The sequence below is a fragment of the Mus musculus genome, chromosome 11, assembly GCF_000001635.26.
Source record: "Mus musculus strain C57BL/6J chromosome 11, GRCm38.p6 C57BL/6J".
Classification (NCBI taxonomy): Eukaryota; Metazoa; Chordata; class Mammalia; order Rodentia; family Muridae; genus Mus; species Mus musculus.
Genome location: NC_000077.6, coordinates 114,845,030 through 114,851,135, shown reverse-complemented (window position 1 = coordinate 114,851,135; position 6,106 = coordinate 114,845,030).

Below are 6,106 nucleotides of genomic sequence, written 5' to 3'. Positions count from 1 at the left end.
CGAAGTCTGAAGACCTTTCCACGAATTCAGATTCCCCTGAACCACACCCCCACTCCCTGCCCGGGCGGATCCACCCTTTCTCCTCCAGCCCCGGGAATCTGCTGAAAAGAAACCGCAGAAATAGGGAAGCGAATCCCAGCTGAGGCCTATCTGGCCCAGTAAACAAGAGATTTTTTTCTTTCCGGCCACTTTCTCTGGGGACCTGGGATCCCGCGGGAGTGAGTTGTGCTGTCTTTGGAGCACTGAGTGGGTCTGGTTGCATTGCGCTGTATCCCCGTAGGGGACAAGTCGCAAGAGCAAGGGAGAGGTTGTTGGGCCTGACAGGGGCCTTGGGGACTCTGGGGGAGGGCAGGGAGTCGGGTCTCAGGGTGCGGGTTCTCGCGACGCCGAGTTGCCTGGGGGATCGCCAGGAGCGCGGTCGGAGCCAGCCGGTGGCTGGGCAGGCTGCAGGGCGTGTTTGCTCAATCCTGGGCTCCCGCGAGGAGGGGGGGGGGGCGGGGGGGCGGGAGGGGGGAGGCAGCTGGTCACAGGCGAGGGGATAGCCAGGTGGAGGAGGTCAGGGAGCTAGTGACCCGTACCTCCCCGACTGGCTGTGTGTTTGAGTACCTCCATCTATGACAACCTGGAGTCTAAACTCAATGAATCACCCGGAGTTGCCGGAGCGATAAAACCTTCGGCCGGTTCCTCCTCACCGCTCTGTTCTTTTCTGACTCTAGGAGGAATGTTTATTTAAGGGGGGTGTGGGGGGGAGAAGCCTGTGGGGCCCAGACTTTCTAGAACCCTGAATCCTTTCCTGTGCCCTGTAGTTTCTGTCAGGTCTGGGGAATGTGGCAAAGCTCGAACTATTTCAGTGGGTGGCTGCTGTGGGGGTACCCGCTCCCATTCCTAAATCCACCTCCCAACCCAAGGTTAGAGATCTAAGGCTCAGGTGTCAAGGCTTGAATGGAGCAGGCAGTTAGTGCCCACGCTAGCTAGAAAGGCAAACAGACTGGTTAGACCTAAGTGAACGGTGAAAGTCTCCCTGGCCTCTGCCTGGTTTTCATTAACTAGGTGACCAATGCCTAACTCTGCTGAGGGCTTTTTGGCATCTGTGAAAAGCCAGCTTGGGGGGGGGGGGGGCTGGGGGGGTGAGTGTCAAGACCCTGCAAAGGATCTCAATTTTCTGTCTTCTCTTTTCCCTACAGTCTCCAAAACTATATGACTGGTTTGCCCTGCTTGGCTCACACCTGTAGCTCTAGCCCTTGGGGAGAAGAGGCAGGCTGGACTACATAAGATTCTGTCTCCAAACAAAACCACACTCTTAGCCCCTGCTTCCCACCGGGCAGGGTTATCTATCCGGCCTGGTCACACACTGAGAGTCACTTAAAAGGGACTGTCCCACTGGGGCTGAGCCCTGCCCTCAGCTAGCCTTGTGAGGCAGCTGGTCTTAGAAAGGAGGCCAGTATCTGAGAACTCTTAGCTCTTCCCTGTTCTCTAAGGCCCCCTTCTTGTAACAAAATCTGCCTTCAAAGGACAAAGCAAGTCCCTGGGGCAGATGGCTCCCACCTCTGCTTCTCCCAGATCCCTGCTCTGCTCTGCTTAGGTCTTTGGAGAAAGAGTTGGGGACCAACAGAGGAACGTTCTATGGACCTTCTCTGACTCCAGCCACAGGAACATCTATGATCCCTAGTGCCTCTCACCCTGATTGAACCCAACATTGCTCTAGCTGCTCTGTATACTTGAGTTCCCGCTGAAAGGCAGGCTGACACCATCTTTGCTCACTTGGCCCATCTTTGAGCTGCCAGAGCCCTCGTTCCTGGAGTCTTAGAAGTGCCACCCACTAGCTGTGTGACAGATCAAGTCATTCCACCCCTCTGAATCCCCTTTCTTTCCTCTTCTGGAAAATGAAAGTAATAACTCCCCCTCCCACCCCTCACGAAATACAACATGTCTAAAATGTTCCCCCCACCACCACCATTCAAATTTACAGGCTGGTCTGAGGCCAGACTCTTCTTCCCTGTGGGATGGTCGAGCCCTCTGAGCCGTAAGGCAGAGATAGTTGTGCTGGAACCCCACACTAGCTGAAGCTGCTTCCCCAGCAATCATCAGTTCCATTTCAGCATCACTAGGGAAGGCTTGCTGGCTGTGCTCGGCTGACCCCTGCTCTGTGCTGATGTTTCTGTCTTCAAGCTTTGTACCTTCTACCCCAAGTCTCTGTCTGAGCAAAAATTTCTTAAAACTCCACCCTGCCTCCGTGTCTCTGCCTCTCAGAAGCCTTCTTCATTTCCCCCAGATGGACGGTCTTAGGGTTTGTCTGTGTAACAACTCTGGCTGTCCTGCAGCTCACTCTTTAGAGTTCAAACTAGCCTTGAACTCAGAATTCCCCCTTCCCCCTGCCTCTGCCTCCTAAATGCTGGGATTAAAGACATGCACCACCACACCTGGCTCAGAAAGGACTAGTTTAAGAGGGCTCAAGAAAGCCAGGCCGAGGTGGTGCATGCCTTTAATCCCAGCACTTGGGAGGCAGAGGCAGGCAGGTTTCTGAGTTCGAGGCCAGCCTGGTCTACAGAGTGAGTTCCAGGACAGCCAGGGATACACAGAGAAACCCAGTCTTAAAAAAAAAAAAAAAAAAAAAAAAAAAAAAAAAAACCAGGGCTCAAGAGATGGTTCAGCATTTAAGAGCAGTCATTTACATGGTGGCTCACAATCATCCAGAGCTGCCTCTTGGACCTCCTCAGGGACCAGGCATGCATGTAGTAAGCATATGTCCAATGTATGCGGGTGAAATGGTTATACACATAAAATAAAGAAATCTTGGCAATATATTTTTAAGGAGAGAACCCTCCTGAGTTGCCTTGTTCACACAGAGCCTACCGTACACTCATTTATTTATAACTTATCCTACTGTGTATTCTGGGTTTTGTTTGTTTGTTTGTTTGTTTGTTTGTTTTTTTGAGACAGGGTTTCTCTGTATAGCCCTGGCTGTCCTGGAACTCACTCTGTAGACCAGGCAGGGAGTTTTCTGATCCTAGCATCTGACACACATCCTGACACACAGTAGGCGCTTTTACCAGATGCTTATGAACAGTCCATTCTGTGCAAAGACCCCCCTACACACACACCTTACCCGCCCTGCCCTGGCTGTGTTACAGCTTCCCAAGAAATAGACAAACCTTATGCCTGCTGGAGAGGTTAGCCTGCCCTAACACAGAGAGCAGGGCTCCATATTAGAAGCCCAGGGTAGAGACCTAGTAACACAGGTCATATCTCTTCCCAAGAAGGAACCTGCAGTTTATTCCAGGCACAGGGCTCCTGGATCTCAACGTGGAATCTCTCAAGGGAGCCAGAGAAGGCCAGCCCTGACTTAGAGATCAAGGGTCTGGTGGATTAAAAGCAATTTTTCAAAGTCAGGCGTGGTGTCACATCCTGTAATCCCAGTAAGAGAAAGGGGGTGGGGGGAGATCATGCGCTCTTCCTTGATTATATATATATATTGGGTTAGAGGCTAGCCTGGGCTACATGACACTATGTCTTATCCACCCACCCCAAGAAAGAAGGAAAGAATAAAGAAGGTTTGGTGGGGGGAGAGGAAGAGAAAGGCAGGCAGGCAATATCACACTGCTGAGAGTGGGGGTGTGGGGGGCTGGAACCCTGTGTGGTAGAATTGGGGGTTGGCTGGGAGCCCCACAGCTACTGGTAAACGTTTGTATTTCACCTCTCCGTGCTTCTGAGCCTTATTAACCATGACTGCCCCGGTGCAGTATGAGGCTGGCTCCTTTTCCTTTGAGCTCCTAGGGCTTCCTGCTGAACTGAGACAGCTGGGTAATTTTGAGACTGTTCCTACCATGGCAGCCACTGTACAAAGCTGGAAGCCAGGATCCTAAGAAATTAAAAACCACTCACTCCCCACTGCTGGCTGCCCATGGCTAATCTCTCAGGAATTGTACCCGGAAGCAGGCTTTGGGTAGAGCCTGCCGGAATGTCACCTGACGCTGAACCCTTCCACGAAACCTGTGCCTCCCTTGTCCTGTGTCCACCTCCCACTGGCCCCTCTACAGCTCAGTGGCTCATCAGCCATGACCAACTCCCCAGGGGAAGAAGAACAGGCTTTTCTAAGATGTTCATAGGGTTCTGCCCAGTCCTCATCAACAGACCTAGCGCATCCTAAAACCAGGCCTCAAATCCAAGTCTAGACATTCAAGACAATCAACTCAGCCAGTCTTTCCAAAACCAAGACGGAAACGTGTGGCCATGCTGCTCTTCCCACCTTAGTGTCACCTCAATCTGAGAACCTTTCAAGGGCAAGCATATTTTGTGGCTGATCCCTAACCCTCCGAACCTACCACACTGCTCAACACCTGCCTATCATCCTGTCCTGCAGAGCCCCATCTAGTGAGGGCCAGTCACTGACTCTGAGCCTCACTGATAATGGCTCAGAGGGCCACTAAGTCAAAAATCCAAATTCCTGCATCTGCACTTTCAGTCCCTCTGGCCTGGGCTCAAGGAAGAGCTTTCCTCTTCCCCACAGGAAGTCACCACTCCAGCCAGAGAGGCCTGAATCAGCCTCCCACACTGGCCTTCCTCCGGTGGCTCACTCCCATCAGCCCCCATTCTCAATCCAGGATGTCCTCCCCCTCCCCTCAGCCTGTCAGGGACCATCCCCCTCCTTCCCCACCCACCCCACTTACCCCGCCCCCTCCTTAAAGCCCTGGGGATTCTTCTGTTAGGAATGCTGGTAACACCAGCGACCTTCTCCTGGGCGCTGCACTCTTTTTTTGTTTGTTTGTTTGTTTGTTTTGTTGGTTGGGGGGGGGGGTTGTGTGTGTGTTTCGAGACAGGGTTTCTCTGTGTAGCCCTGGCTGTCCTGGAACTCACTCTGTAGACCAGGCTGGCCCCGAACTCAGAAATCTGCCTGCCTCTGCCTCCCAAATGCTAGGATTAAAGGCATGCGCCACCACTGCCCGGCTGTCACTGCACTCTTATCTAGGAATCTGCCATTATTTACCGTTTGTTTCTTCTATTGGTTGGTTGTGGATTTTGCTTAGCCTGGCTGGCCGCACATTCTATAAGTAACCAAAGACAACCTTGAACTCTTGAACAACCTTGACCCTGCTGCTGCCACTCTCTGTCTCCTGAGATTACAAGTGTGACCACTACTCCAGCTTTACTCATTACGTTGTTGATTTTTCAGGTTGTTTTTGAGATGGCCTCCCCAAGTATCTGAACCTCATCTCTCCCTCCACCGAACTATACTGTTATCGGTATCTCATGCGTAGATATCTTGCCTCCCCGTTCTCTGATAGTCTCTGCTGGGAATGCATTCTAGATTCCAAAGCTCGTCTTCCCAGCAGCCCCTGGCATAGAATGGTACACATCTAAACGGAGGCATTAGCTACAGGCGGATTGATTGGATTGATTGTCAAGGGCTGTAGGAGGCTGTCAGCCTTCTGTGAAGGGATGACTTTGGGGGCAGGGAGCTTGAGGTCTATAAGAACCCAGTAGCCAGGACTCTGGCTCCCTGGCTCTGGGGCTGATGAGCTTGGAGAGGAGGCCTGGTTGGTAATACAATAACTGTGACAGTTTACCTCTAGGTCGTATTAAACTTAAACCATTTCTGTCTTTGATACAGACAAAGCTTGCAATCGTGTAGCTATTCGAATGATAAATAGATTTCACAAGCCAGGTGTTATTAAAGGTAGATGGCATTCCACAAGGCAGATACTATTGTCTCTATTTTATAGATTGTTACAAACAGATTCATGGAGGCTAAAACCAGCCACGAGTTATAACCGTTTGTTTCGGCCTTTGGATTCTGCTCGCACGGTACCCTGAACCCTAACTCCTGCATAGCCTTACCATCTTCTGCCTAAAGTGTTGATGTTTATGTACATGTGTCCTCAACCAAGGTGGAGTGTGCCCAATTCATCTGTGTGCAGTGAGGCTTCAATTAACCTTTTTAAAAGGAATTTAGTAGATGAAAGATCTGTGTGGGCCTAAGGAGGCTCCCTGGGCTGTAGAGCGCACCTGCTGGCAAGCCCACAGGGTGTGTCTAACTTCGATCGGTTCACCTTCAGAAGCCAGCTACAGCCCGTTCCCATTTTCTGCCAGTGGCTCTTGTTCCCAGTGG